Raw genomic sequence first — 15,917 nt, 5'->3', positions numbered from 1 at the left:
GAATCCACTTGTTACAATGAACGGAACATCAAGACATTTCCAGCTAATTAAACTGCCGAATTAAAGCCTAAAGGAACGATGTCTAGACGTCTCAGAGTTTAAACTTGATAAACTACAAGTAGATTTATACCGTGCAAAAAGTAGTTGCTATTTTTGTTTGGATTTAAAAGGAAGGCAAGAATATGACTTGACTTCAATAAAAAGTCAGTTTAGGGCAACGATGTCATTAACAAAAGATTTATTTGGACTAAGGATGAATAATTGTTGTAGAAATCATTTGGATGAAACGTTTAATTAATTGTCTTTTGAGTATGGAATCCTGAATATTACAGGAGAAGACATTCAAAGACTGGAAAGTTTTCATTGAAATCACAAGGACACTTACCGCGACAGCGTATAAGAGTGTTCCCATTGATGTCACAGGAAAGTTTACCTCGAAAGTGTTTTAGAGTATTCATAATGATGTCACGGGAAAGTTTACCTCGACAGTATATCACAGTGTTCCCTTTGATGTCACAGAAACATTTACCTCGACAGTGTATCAGGTTGTTCGCATTGATGTCACAGGAAAGTTTACCTCGACAGTGTATCAGAGTGTTACCATTGATGTCACAGGAAAGTTTACCTCGACAGTGTATCAGAGTGTTCCCATTGATGTCACAGGAAAGTTTACCTCGACAGTGTATCATATTGTTCGCATTGATGTCACAGGAAATTTTACCTCCACAGTGTATCAGATTGTTCGCATTGATGTCACAGGAAAGTTTACCTCGACAGTGTATCAGATTGTTCATAATGATATCACAGGAAAATTTACCTCGATAGTGTATCAGACTGTTCCCATTGATATCAAGGAAAGTTTACCTCAACAGTGTATCAGATTATTCACATTGATGTCACAGGAAAGTTTACCTCGACAGTGTATCAGACTGTTCCCATTGATGTCACAGGAAAGTTTACCTCGATATCAGATCAGAGTGTTCCCATTGATGTCACACAGGAAAGTTTACCTTACCTTGATGTCACAGTAAAGTTTACCTCGACGGCGTATCAGATTGCTCGCATTGATGTCACAGGAAAGTTTACCTCGACAGTGTATCAGAGCGTTCCTATTGAAGTCACAGGAAGGTTTACCTCGACAGTATCAGATTGTTCGCATTGATGTCACAGGAAAGTTTACCTCGACAGTGTATCATATTGTTCGCATTGATGTCACAGGAAAGTTTACCTCGACAGTGTATCAGAGTGTTCCCATTGATGTCACAGGAAAGTTTACCTCGACAGTGTATCAGATTGTTCGCATTGATGTCACAGGAAAGTTTACCTCGACAGTGTATCAGAGTGTTCCCATTGATGTCACAGGAGACTTTACCTCGACAGTATATCAGATTGTTCGCATTGATGTCACAGGAAAGTTTACCTCGACAGTGTATCAGATTGTTCGCATTGATGTCACAGGAAAGTTTACCTCGACAGTGTATCAGAGTGTTCATAATGATACCACAGGAAAGTTTACCTGGACAGTGTATCAAATTGTTCGCATTGATGTCACAGGAAAGTTTACCTCGACAGTGTATTAGAGTGTTCATATTGATGTCACAGGAAAGTTTACCTCGACAGTGTATCAGATTGTTCGCATTGATGTCACAGGAAAGTTTACCTCGACAGTGTATCAGAGTGTTCAAAATGATGCCACAGGAAAGTTTACCTCGACAGTGTATCAAATTGTTCGCATTGATGTCACAGGAAAGTTAACCTCGACAGTGTATCAAATTGTTCGCATTGATGTCACAGGAAAGTTTACCTCGACAGCAGATCAGAGTGTTCCCATTGATGTCACAGGAAAGTTTACCTCGACAGTGTATCAGATTGTTCGCATTGATGTCACAGGAAAGTTTACCTCGACAGTGTATCAGAGTGTTCGCATTGATGTCACAGGAAAGTTTACCTCGACAGTGTATCAGACTGTTCCCATTGATGTCACAGGAATGTTTACCTCGACATCAGATCAGAGTGTTCCCATTGATGTCACAGGAAAGTTTACCTCGACAGTGTATCATATTGTTCGCATTGATGTCACAGGAAAGTTTACCTCGACGGCGTATAAGAATGTTCATAATGATGTCATAGTAAAGTTTACCTCGACAGTGTATTAGAGTGTTCATAATGATGTCACAGGAAAATTTACCTCGACATCACATCAGAGTGTTCATAATTATACCACAGGAAAGTTTACCTCGACAGTAGATCAGAGTGTTCCCATTGATGTCACAGGAAAGTTTACCTCGACAGTGTATCAGAGTGTTCATAATGATGCCACAGGAAATTTTACCTCGACAGTGTATCAAATTGTTCGCATTTATGTCACAAGAAAGTTTACCTCGACAGCGTATCAGAGTGTTCCCATTGATGTCACAGGAAAGTTTACCTCGACAGCAGATCAGAGTGTTCCCATTGATGTCACAGGAAAGTTTACCTCGACAGCAGATCAGAGTGTTCCCATTGATGTCACAGGAAAGTTTACCTCGACAGTGTATCAGATTGTTCCCATTGATGTCACAGGAATGTTTACCTCGACAGTGTATCAGATTGTTCGCATTCATTTCACAGGAAAATTTATCTCGACAGTTGATTGATGTCACAGGAAAGTTTACCTCGACAGTGTATCAGAGCGTTCCTATTGAAGTCACAGGAAGGTTTACCTCGACAGTGTATCAGATTGTTCGCATTGATGTCACAGGAAAGTTTACCTCGACAGCAGATCAGAGTGTTCCCATTGATGTCACAGGAAAGTTTACCTCGACAGTGTATCAGAGTGTTCATAATGATACCACAGGAAAGTTTACCTCGACAGCAGATCAGAGTGTTCCCATTGATGTCACAGGAAAGTTTACCTCGACAGGGTATCAGAGTGTTCATAATGATGCCACAGGAATGGTTACCTCGACAGTAGATCAATGTGTTCCCTTTGATGTCACAGGAAAGTTTACCTCGACATCAGATCAGAGTGTTCCCATTGATGTCACAGGAAAGTTTACCTCGACAGTGTTTCAGAGTGTTCCCATTAATGTTACAGGAATATTTACCTCGACAGCAGATCAGAGTGTTCTTATTGATGTCACAGGAAAGTTTACCTCGACAGTGTATCAAATTGTTCGCATTGATGTCACAGGAAAGTTTACCTCGACAGCAGATCAGAGTGTTTCCATTGATGTCACAGGAAAGTTTACCTCGACAACAGATCACAGTGTTCCCATTGATACCACAGAAAACATTACCTCGACAGAATATCAGAGTGTTCCCATTGATGTCACAGGAGACATTACCTCGACTGTGTATCAAATTGTTCGCATTGATGTCACAGGAAAGTTTACCTCGACAGTGTATCAGATTGTTCGCATTGATGTCACAGGAAAGTTTACCTCGACAGTGTATCAGAGTGTTCCCATTGATGTCACAGGAAAGTTTACCTCGACAGTGTATTAGAGTGTTCATAATGATATCACAAGGACTCTTACCTCGACATTGTATCAGAGTGTTCTTATTGATGTCACAGGAAAGTTTACCTAGACGGCGTATAAGAGTGTTCATAATGATGTCACAGGAAAGTTTACCTCGACAGTGTATCATATTGATGTCACAGGAAAGTTTACCTCGACGTTGTATAAGAGTGTTCCCATTGATGTCACAGGAAAGTTTACCTCGACAGTGTATCAGAGTGTTCATAATGATGCCACAGAAAAGTGTACCTCGACAGTGTATCAGAGTGTTCGCATTGATGTCACAGGAAAGTTTACCCCGACAGTGTATTAGAGTGTTCATAATGATGTCACAGGAAAGTTTACCTCGACGTTGTATAAGAGTGTTCATAACGATGTCATAGTAACGTTTACCTCGACAGTGTATCAAATTGTTCATATTGATGTCACAGGAAAGTTGACCTCGACAGTAGATCAATTTGTTCCCATTGATGTCACAGGAAAGTTTACCTCGACAGTGTATCAGAGTGTTCATAATGATGTCACAGGAACGTTTACCTCGACAGTGTATCAGAGTGTTACCATTGATGTCACAGGAAAGTTTACCTCGACAGTGTATCAGATTGTTCGCATTGATGTCACAGGAAAGTGTACCTCGACAGTGTATCTGAATGTTTCCTTTGATGTCACAGGAAGGTTTACCTCGACAGTATCAGATTGTTCGCATTGATGTCACATGAAAAGTTTACCTCGACAGTGTATCATATTGTTCGCATTGATGTCACAGGAAAGTTTACCTCGACACCGTATCAGAGTGTTACCATTGATGTCACAGGAAAGTTTACCTCGACAGTGTATCAGATTGTTCGCATTGATGTCACAGGAAAGTTTACCTCGACAGTGTATCAGAGTGTTCATAATGATGCCACAGGAATGTTTACCTCGACAGTAGATCAGAGTGTTCCCATTGATGTCACAGGAAAGTTTACCTCGACAGTGTATCAGAGTGTTCATAATGATGCCACAGAAAATTGTACCTCGACAGTGTATCAGAGTGTTCCCATTGATGTCACAGGAAAGTTTACCTCGACAGCAGATCACAGTATTCCCATTGATATCAAAGGAAAGTTTACCTCGACAGTAGATCAGAGTGTTCCCATTGATGTCACAGGAAAGTTTACCTCGACAGTGTATCAGAGTGTTCATAATGATACCACAGGAAAGTTTACCTCGACAGTGTATCAAATTGTTCCCATTGATGTCACAGGAAAGTTTACCCCGACAGCGTATCAGAGTGTTCATAATGATATCACAGGAAAATTTACCTCGACAGTGTATCAGATTGTACACATTGATGTCAGAGGAAAGTTTACCTCGACAGCAGATCAGAGTGTTACCATTGATGTCACAGGAAAGTTTACCTCGACAGTAGACAAGAGTGTTCTCAATGGTTTCACATGAAAGTTTACCTCGACAGTGTATCAGAGTGTTCATATTGATGTCACAGGAAAGTTTACCTCGACATTGTATCAGAGTGTTCATAATGATGTCACAGGAAAGTTTACCTCGACGGCGTATAAGACTGTTCATAATGATATCACAGGAAAGTTTACCTCGACAGTGTACCAGATTGCTCATATTGATGTCACAGAAATGTTTACCTCGACGGAGTATATGAGTGTTCATAATGATATCACAGTAAAGTTTACCTCGACGGCGTATCAGATTGTTCGCATTGATGTCACAGGAAAGTTTACCTCGACATTGTATCAGAGTGTTCTTATTGATGTCACAGGAAAATTTACCTAGACGGCGTATATGAGTGTTCATAATGATGCCACAGACATGTTTACCTCGAAAGTGTATCAGATTATTCGCATTGATGTCACAGGAAAGTTTACCTCGACATTGTATCAGATTGTTCGCATTGATTTCACAAGAAAATTTCCCTCGACAGTGTATCAGACTGTTCCCATTGATGTCACAGGAAATGTTTACCTCGACATCACATCAGAGTGTTCCCATTGATGTCACTGGAAAGTTTATCTCGACACCATATCAGAGTGTTACCATTGATTTCACAGGAAAATTAATCTCGACAGTGTATCAGAGTGTTCTTATTGATGTCACAGGAACGTTTACCTCGACAACGTACCAGATTGTTCATATTGATGTCACAGGAATGTTTACCTCGACAGAGTATAATAGTGTTCATTGATGTCACAGGAACGTTTACCTCGACAGTGTATCAGATTGTTCGCATTGATGTCACAGGAAAGTTTACCTCGACAGTGTTTCAGAGTGTTCCCATTAGTGTTACAGGAATATTTACCTCGAGAGCAGATCAGAGTGTTCATATTGATGTCACAGGAAAGTTTACCTCGACAGTGTATCAGAGTGTTCATTGATGTCACAGGAAAGTTTACCTAGACGGCGTATAAGAGTGTTCATAATGATGCCACAGACATGTTTACCTCGACAGTAGATCAGAGTGTTCCCATTGATGTCACAGGAAAGTTTACCTCGACAACAGATCAGAGTGTTCCCATTGATGTCACAGGAAAGTTTACCCCTACAGTGTATTAGAGTGTTCATAATGATATCACAGGAAATTTTACCTCGACAGTAAATCAGAGTGTTCCCATTGATGTCACAGGAAAGTTTACCCCGACAGTGTATCAGAGTGTTCATTGATGTCACAGGAAAGTTTACCTCGACCTTGTATCAGAGTGTTCTTATTGATGTCACAAGAAAGTTTACCTCGACAGCGTATAAGAGTGTTCATAATGATGTCACAGGAAAGTTTACCTCGACAGTGTATCAGAGTGTTCATTTTGATGTCAGAGGAACGTTTACCTCGACAGTGTACCAGATTGTTCATATTGATGTCACAGGAAAGTTTACCTCGACAGTGTATCAGAGTGTTCATAATGATGCCACAGAAAATTGTACCTCGACAGTGTATCAGAGTGTTCATAATGATGCCACAGAAAAGTGTACCTCGACAGTGTATCAGAGTGTTCATAATGATGCCACAGGAAATTTTACCTCGACAGTGTATCAAATTGTTCGCATTGATGTCACAGGAAAGTTTACCTCGACAGTGTAGCAGACTGTTCTAATTGATGTCACAGGAAAGTTTACCTCAACACTGTATCAGAGTGTTCCCATTGATATCACAGGAAAGTTTACCTCGACAGTACATCAGAGTGTTCCCATTGTTGTAACAGGAAAGTGTACCTCGACAGTGTAAGTGAATGTTTCCTTTGATGTCACAGGAAAGTTTACCTCGACAGTATCATATTGTTCGCATTGATGTCACAGGAAAGTTTACCTCGACAGTGTATCAGAGTGTTCCCATTGATGTCACAGGAAAGTTTACCTCGACAGTGTATCAGATTGTTCGCATTGATTTCACAGGAAAATTAATCTCGACAGTGTATCAGATTATTCGCATAGATGTCACAGGAAATTTTACCTCGAAAGCGTATCAGAGTGTTCCCATTGATGTCACAGATGTCACAGATGACAGGAAAGTTTACCTCGACAGTGTATCAGAGTGTTCCCATTGATGTCACAGGAAAGTTTACCTCGACAGTGTATCAGATCACAGTGTTCCCATTGATGTCACTGGAAAGTTTACCTCGATACCAGTATCCAGAGTGTTCAAATTGATGTCACAGGAATGTTTACCTCGACAGCAGATCAGAGTGTTCCCATTGATGTCACAGGAAAGTTTACTTCGACAACAGATCAGAGTGTTCCCATTGATGTCACAGGAAAGTTTACCTCGAAAGTGCATCATATTGGTCGCATTGATGCCACAGGAAAGTTTACCTCGACAGTAGATCAGGGTGTTACCATTGAAGTCATAGGAAAGTTTACCTCCACAGTGTATCAGAGTGTTCATATTGTTGTCACAGGAAAGTTTACGTCGACAGTATCAGATTGTTCCCATTAATGTACTACGAAAGTTTACCTCGACAGCAGATCAGAGCGTTACCATTGATGTCACAGGAACGTTTACCTCCACAGTGTATCAGATTGTTCGCATTGATGGAAAGTTTACCTCGACAGCATATAAGAGTGTTCCCATTGATGTCACAGGAAAGTTTACCTCGACAGTGTAACAGATTGTTCATATTGATGTCACAGGAAAGTTTACCTCGACAGTGTATCAGATTGTTCTCATTGATGTCACAGGAAAGTTTACCTCGACAGTGTATCAGATTGTTCTCATTATGTCACAGGAATTTACCTTTATATTGTTCGCACACAGAAAGTTTACTATTGACTGTTACCATTGATGTCACAGGATAGTTTACCTGCTCAGATATTATTCGCATTGCCTTTATATTACAAGATATTGTCTTTACATGTTTTCTCGCGGAATGTTTGTAGATTATCACGGCGTACGCTTGTTAACAGGGATGTCGCAACATACTCTCGATACTGCTTAAATGCTGTACCGAACGACAATGTCGAATTAATGCCTAACTACTTTTAATTACAATTCTAAAAGCAGACATTTTACCTGGTTAACTGCATACAGCATGTTTTCATTGCACTGCGTTCCTTGTGTCATATAATTAGCGTTTCAATAGATGTATGGTCTATTTCAAAAACATTCCAAATATTTTCATTTCGTTGAAATTTTGATTAGTACTAAGGGAGATAAATCTGACGCACGTCTGCTGAAAATGCAGAAATGTAAGTTGGAACAACTTCGCTGATGTTATTGCAATGAAATAATTGTCTGTTTGTATTTCTCTAAATCAATGTCGAGTTTAAGCAATCGACATCATAGCTATTACTTGTTATTGTTATTGGCCATTCTTTATAGGATTTCCTTACCAATTAAAACTTCCTTGATGATAGATTATCAATATCTAAAACTGTATTTCTATATGATAAATACATCTCCCATTCTTTGTTTATGTCGTCAGTTCTTGTCTGTTGTGTAGTATTTACATAACGACAGAAAGCATCGTACACTTGAAAACTGTGCTGGTCGTGTGGTAGATGTTTGTTTCGGAATTGATGACGTATGTGCGTGATGTCTGTGCCGTGTATCGTATAGAGAGATAGGCGGTCGTGCCGCAAAATGACAGCGCCACATCTAGGACATGCATATGCATGTGACAGTATCGAATGATCGCTTGTTTGCGCGTGCTTGTAACTACCGCTCGGGGAGTGCGATTGTTGAGAAGATGAAGAGATAATCCGCAATCCAAATCTGTGTTGTTAAACACGACACCAGCCCGAGATAGGCGTGCAGTCAGTACCGTGATCATGGGTCATGTTTACTCCGTGCACGGAACATCCCGACAGGCGGAACACAGGTCACTGACATTCATGCAGCATGGGATCTGTATATACGTTTTAGTCACAAACCCATCGTCACTGAGGTGCACGGACATTCGCCCGAACAAGGCAGACAATAACAGGAAAGTCATATCTTGTACAGTATTTACTTATTGTCATTTGACCTACATTCTATAAATCTGGATTTGACAACCTTCCCATTCAGAATCGAGATCAATCATTTTCTTGTGAGTCAATAAAATCTTGAGATACATAGTATTAATACTGCTTACCATGCATCACTTACTCGTCAGTGAAATAGACTTAAGTGGAAGGTACTTCTATATGGTAAAAACATCGTATATTGACCGATGTTTCAAAATCTGTATTCATCAATATGGCACACATACCAAAGTAAGCATGCGCAATTCCCTTTTGAAATAGCCATGACGAGACAGTGGGTGATTTACACTGGCGCTCTACCTGATACCTATGGTCCGATTATTATGAACACGGACCTCGTCTTGATTGAAAGAATATCTTTAACGATGGTCCTAATGAGGTGTTTATCGAAATATATCCGGTTTTAACTGCAAGTAACAGGACGACACAAATTCATTAACGGTTTGGTATAATGACACAAAAAAAGAATAGAAATGATTAAAACATCTCCGTACAATATGGGGACATTTTCTCCAGGTTGGTGATGTCCATAGAATAGTTCTTATAATCTTATAACACGGTCACCTTCATCTTATAACTCAACCAGTAGAAGATTTGAGTGTGACGTTTCGATGACTACACGGTCACCTTCATCTTATAACTCAACCAGTAGAAGATTAGAGTGTGACGTTTCAATGACTAATAAAATCTTCCCCTACCTTGAGGGTGTGACAGAGCAATCTCCAACTCTCGGGGTGATATTCTTTGTTGTCTAACCCGAGGCTATGCCGAGGGTTGGATATTTCTCTGTTACACCCTCAAGGTAGGGGATGATTATTTTTCTCCCATCATACTTTTTCTCAGAGAGCCTTAGCTTCGGTGATAATCAGCTTTTAAACAAACAGGTAAAAACACTGTTCCTATGTAGCAGACGAGGTGTGTAGAAGTATTTCCGGTTTACTTCCGGTGCACGCGCTATCTGTCATACCCTAGGGGTTGACAGAGAAATCATACCCTCGGGGTTGACAGAGAAATCATACCCTAGGGGTTGACAGAGAAATCTTGAACAAGTAAAACGTGTGACAAGCCTGTGAATGATGGGAGAATACACGATCACCTTCATCTTATAACACAACCAGTAGAACATGAGAGTGTGACGTTTCAGTGACTACACGATCACTTTCATCTTATAACACAACCAGTAGATTAGAGTGTGACGTTTCTATAACACAACCAGTAGAACATGAGGGTGTGACGTTTCAGTGACTACACGGTCACCTTCATCTTATAACACAACCAGTAGAACATGAGGGTGTGACGTTTCAGTGACTACACGATCACCTTCATCTTATAACACAACCAGTAGAACATGAGGGTGTGACGTTTCAGTGACTACACGATCACCTTCATCTTATAACACAACCAGTAGAACATGAGGGTGTGACGTTTCAGTGACTACACGATCACCTTCATCTTATAACACAACCAGTAGAACATTAGAGTGTGACGTTTCAGTGACTACACGATCACTTTCATCTTATAACACAACCAGTAGATTAGAGTGTGACGTTTCTATAACACAACCAGTAGAACATTAGAGTGTGACGTTTCGATGACTATACACCTTCATCAGATAAATGACCAGTACTGAGCGTACCAGCACTGACCTACTTCATGTACGAGATGGTACGGAAGCGAACAACTTTTTCGGCTGAATATAATCCTATAAACACTAAGGTAGAATATAGTGTGACGAGATGGTAAGGAATCGACAAACTGTTTCGGCTGAATATAATCCTATAAACACTGAGGTAGAATATAGTGTGACAAGATACTAAATATATTAAGGATCAAAATACAAACTGGATGGTAACAATGTACTGTTGTCAATTCGGCTACACTCGACAAAGGCACGAACCATAGTCCATAGCGTCATTTATCGGAAATTGATAATATCATCCAAAACCGATATGGTTTTAATTTCGTGACGGATGATATAACGCCATATAGATGTTGGTCAAGGAGACCTGACAGTTAGGAGCTATAATAGTGTCAGCGAGCATGCACGAGGGCTGATTGATAAGTTGTGAGCCTCATATTTAAGGGTTTGACTTTTGACGGACATATTCCATTTTTCAACATAATCCCCTTCAGTATCTATACACTTTTGCCAGCGATGTTTAAGGGCCTCAACGACACTTTTAAAGAAGTCCATTTTTTGACCGTTCAGGAAGTGCTCCACTGTATATATGACGTCATCATATGACCGAAAGTGGGTACCGGAAATGACCTTTTGCAATTTTGGAGATAGATTTAAGTCTGATGGAGCGAGATCGGGCTAGTAAGACTGATTCTCCTTCAAATCAAGGCCACAATCGTTAATGGTAGACATGGCAATGACAGACGTGTGAGCAGGGCATTGTCCTGGTGGAACAACACACTTTTACTGAGATTTCCACGGCGCTTGAGTTTAATACTTTCTCTTAACTGCCTCAGAAGTGTTGCATAATAAGTGCCATCCATTGATTATCTCGTTTGCAGATAATCTACTACAGGAATACCATTAGCATTCCAGGAAACCGAGGTCATAACATTTCCAGCTGATGAACAGGCTTTGCGTTCTTTGTCGGGAGTTAACCAAGGTGATATCATTGTTTAGACTGTTGTTTGGCCTCTGGGGTGAAATGATGGACCCACGTTTCATCCATAGTCACAAATCTCTGCAGAAAGTTAGCAGGATCTGTCCCTAAGATGTTCAGATTAGCTCTCAAAATGTCCGTCTAGTGTAAATGTCTGCATGGTGTGTTTCTGATCAACTGTCAGAAGTCCTGACACCCAACAGGCTCATTGCCTTTCGTAAAAATGGAATGTACTCTTTCCTGTGAAATCCCAACTGTACTGGGTATATATCTCTGTAACCCGCCTGTGAGCCAAAACAGTATCATGGACTTTATTGACCATTTCTGGGGTTGCAACAGTGACAGGCTTTCCAGGACGGGCGTCATCCCCAAGGCTCTGCCTGCCACGCTAAAATTCCACCACCCATATTTTCACTGTAACATATGAAGATACATCATTCCCTAGTGTTGCTACAATATCAGTATGGATATCCTTAGGTGCGAGACCTTTCTTATACAAATATTGAATCACTGCTCTTTCAGTGATTTTGTTCTTTTGCCTTGTTTACTTTAGAGTGCTGCCTCTGCGACATAAACTGACCAAATGACACCAGTCAGGGAATAGTAGAGCGGGAAAAACTGAAAAAGCTGAAAACTTCTTCAATACAAGACTCGCATCTTATCAATCAGCCCTCGTACAACGGTAACACGTGCTTGTCACGTGACGTATACTTTAGGTTGAGAATTGTAAGAAAGTCAGCTAGGGAGTGAAAGAGCATAGACTAATTTACCTCTTAGTACAACGTTTTTCCTTTAAACTGCGCACGATGAAAATAAGACAGATAAGGACCGCATTCTTGCTCAAGATATTGATCAAAACGACTTTGATTTGTCTATTTAGTCAACGAGTCATTATTATCGTAGGCGGGCATATTCAAATAGAATCCTTCCTTCTGTCCTTCCGTCCGTCCGTTTGTCCGGATGCTGCTTTCCGCATGATATCTTTTGAAAGACTGGTCGGTTTTTGTGTCAAACTGGTTGGTACGTTTGTTACTTTGATCCCTTGTCCACGTTCGATTATCGGCAAATTCTGCATATATTTAATGAGGCTGCTGTGACGTGATTGGCTGGTGTTTTTGCAGATTTCCATGTTGCTCACTTTAAATGTACCTATTTTACAAATGAGCACGGGCGGGGGATCTTGATGACTTCGCCTTGTCCGAGTTTTCCTCTTGTTGTGGTAGACAGTATTTGTGAGAAAAAGCGTCGGCAATAATTAATCTGTATTCGCAATGGTGTATGTGTTAAAATCATTTGATAACAGATTGTACTAGAACCAAATAACAAGCCTCGGTTTCCAGTATCGAGCATGTAGTTAAAACATCTTAGTCGATTTAAACAGACAATATACAAGAAACAGGAAAAGTAAATGTTACCGTGAATGCATGAGATATGTTATGGGAAAGGTTTACGGTCGTCACAGTGATCTCATTGATAATTATTATCTTTCTTTGTGCTATGTTCGTTAGTTTGCCTGTTGGTTCCGTTGTCATATTCGTTGTCCTCATTTTGAGGACGTGACATTACATACTTGAGTTGAAAAAGGTTTACATGGCGGGTGTCGTTGATTAAACAGAAAAAGCTTACTCCCCTGGACCGCTTTGACTTATTCTCTTTGTTGCAGGAGTCTACGTGTAAGTTTTTCTTTTGTTTATAGTTTGTCCTAGTTTTGTTGGATGTTTCGATTATGATTTTAGTCACACAGTGGTGTTTTCATGTTGTCCGTCCAGTAGTATTCATATGAAAGTTGAGATTTGTAGAATCTTCAGCGAGACAGTTTAATGGTCATTCTGAAATCACGTGACATTGAAGAAAGGTTCACTGTGCGAGTTCTGATGGTATTGCACTATTGATGTACTATTCATTTGTTTCCTGATAGTTTTGTCTTACTTTATGATCTCATCCCTACAACATATTTACTCTCATTCATAAGTACATAGTGGTCATTCAATTGTTATTAATTACTGAGAGTCTGTCTCGTGCGACAGAATAGTAAACACGTCTCCTTACAGACTAATCCACTATAATCTCTGTATTCATGGAATTTGACGCTGGTTTTTCCCAGGAAAAGTACTTGTAGAGACTTGGTTATATTCAGCCGAAAATTATCTTTACCGTACAAAACCATTACCGTTCCAGATAAGGGCCCTGGCCCTGAGTTGTATCTATGTCACTGCACTGTGATGATATATCGACATGTTACTACTATACGTCTCAGCCTAAACTGATTTATACGAGACATGTAGTTAATATGTTCTTGCGTGTAAGATTCGATTGACTCGCTCTTCAAATTTCTTTATAATATTGGCTGACTTGTTGGCACACCAAACGTTTTTGTGACTATGATCGACTTGCTCGCGCATCAAGCTTCATGGTTACACTGATGGGATGTCAGTATCTAAGAACTGTTGTATGTTTCATTTGAGCGTCGGTTTTGTGTTTAAGTAAGACCCGCCCTCCGATTTTCCGTCAACATACCGTTCCTGTCGGTTTCTGTGGGAATGGAGAGCCGACAAACAGAATTTATTCAAAGTGTGTTATTTACAGATCTACCCCAATTTTCATCATTCCTTTAAATTACAAATATTAGATTTATTGACAGTGAAAGCAACAGAGATTACGGTGATTCATCAGAACTGGAGTCTAAGTTTAAGCTGTGGGAGTTGTTCGACATTTGGGATATTGAACACTAAATTAATGATCATTTCAGAATTTCACCGTCAGAACTCGCAAAGCAGGTCGAAAAAATGTTCTGTTTTCAAAAACAGACGATGGTTCAATCTTGTCAGGCTTTGTCGCCAGTTCAAACTTTCGACCTTGCAAAAAGAAAAAATAAAGAAATAAGTTAACAATATTTTCAGACTGACTTCCAGTATATATTGTCTGAACTAAGAAAAGTATGTACTTAAGATTGCAATGATCTTGGATCTAGATATAAAAAGATGGTTTAAAAGAATTCGAGACCATTTTTCGTAAATCCTACAAAACAGATGACTGCTCTGTTATGCCTGAAATGTAAGACCTCAATGTTAAACACAGACGTTCCATTCCCACCAAGTTTCAATCGAAGCGATGTGTTTCTGTTTTTCGAGATTGTGTCCATCTTGTATTTCTGATCTACTGTATGAATAGCAACGTTTTGTAGATATCATCTCCAGATCTTTACATGTCAGTTTGTATTTTCACTGATGGATCTTAAGGTGAAAAACGAAAAACTGAAAATGAAGTAATTCAAATAATAAAATCATTTTTAAAGCGATAAAAATAGAAAAATAACAATTCCCATGTGTACAGTGTTATCGACAAAGACTAGTTGGTATACTTTTGTATGGCTGTGACGTCAAACGTCGGATAATAATTATCTATAATGTTCAAATCTACTGCAGTTCAAATAATATTTGATTCGTGTTTTGTAAACATTTGTGGTAATATAGGGTTTGTATTATAGCGCGGTGTCTGAAGAGGTAAAGTTCTGATACATGTTAAAGTTGATTTTGATAAAATTGTGTTTCGTTGCGTCTCTAGGGTGTCGTTATTCTTGTTTGTTTGGTTATTGTGATATATTTCGGCTTTTATTCAGCAAACTAGCATGTTAGCTATATTACACACAGTAAAAGAGACCTATCTAAAATATCAGGATACAACGATTCGCATGGTGCATGATTCTAGAAAAACGTAAATAAAAACTGAAGACAAATTGTGAAATGTCACTTATATAAGGGTTAAGTGTTACGAAGTCATTAAACTATCCCCTCGTGTGTGTAGCTTAATTTGGCTCGCAGACATTTCTATAACACAAAATTCCGATAGGATGTTATTCATCAGTGCCCAGAAATCGTGTTCGTAACATTTAACAGAATGTTTGCGAATTGTGGTTTTTTTTCTGAACAGTTCGGATGAAACACTCGCATACACAGAAGCGTATCACTGATTATAACAACTGTTTACAGAAAGCGTCGATATAAAGGGAACAGATGAAGAAGGACGCAGTCTACTCTGTGTATCAGTATATGTGGGCTTTCCATGTTTGTCATCCTGTGCCTGCTACTGAAGGTGAAGTGCTGACAGTGCATTGAACATTGTATATAACTGGTATTAATTGAGAACATTTATTTAAAAATTAACTTCCAAGGATTGAGTAGGAAAGAAAATCAATACAGGCTTCCTATTGGAATTGTGTTAACACTAAATTATAGTAGTGGATTGCCGCATTCAAAGTGATCAGTCTGATTAATTACCTAAGTAGGCTTTTACACAATGACAATGACGTCATACCAGGTATCGTGTACAATCC

This window comes from Ylistrum balloti, unplaced genomic scaffold (assembly GCF_031769215.1).
Source record: "Ylistrum balloti isolate Yb309-2 unplaced genomic scaffold, AGI_CSIRO_Ybal_v1 Utg369826, whole genome shotgun sequence".
NCBI lineage: Eukaryota > Metazoa > Mollusca > Bivalvia > Pectinida > Pectinidae > Ylistrum > Ylistrum balloti.
This window is presented reverse-complemented; position numbering follows the sequence as displayed.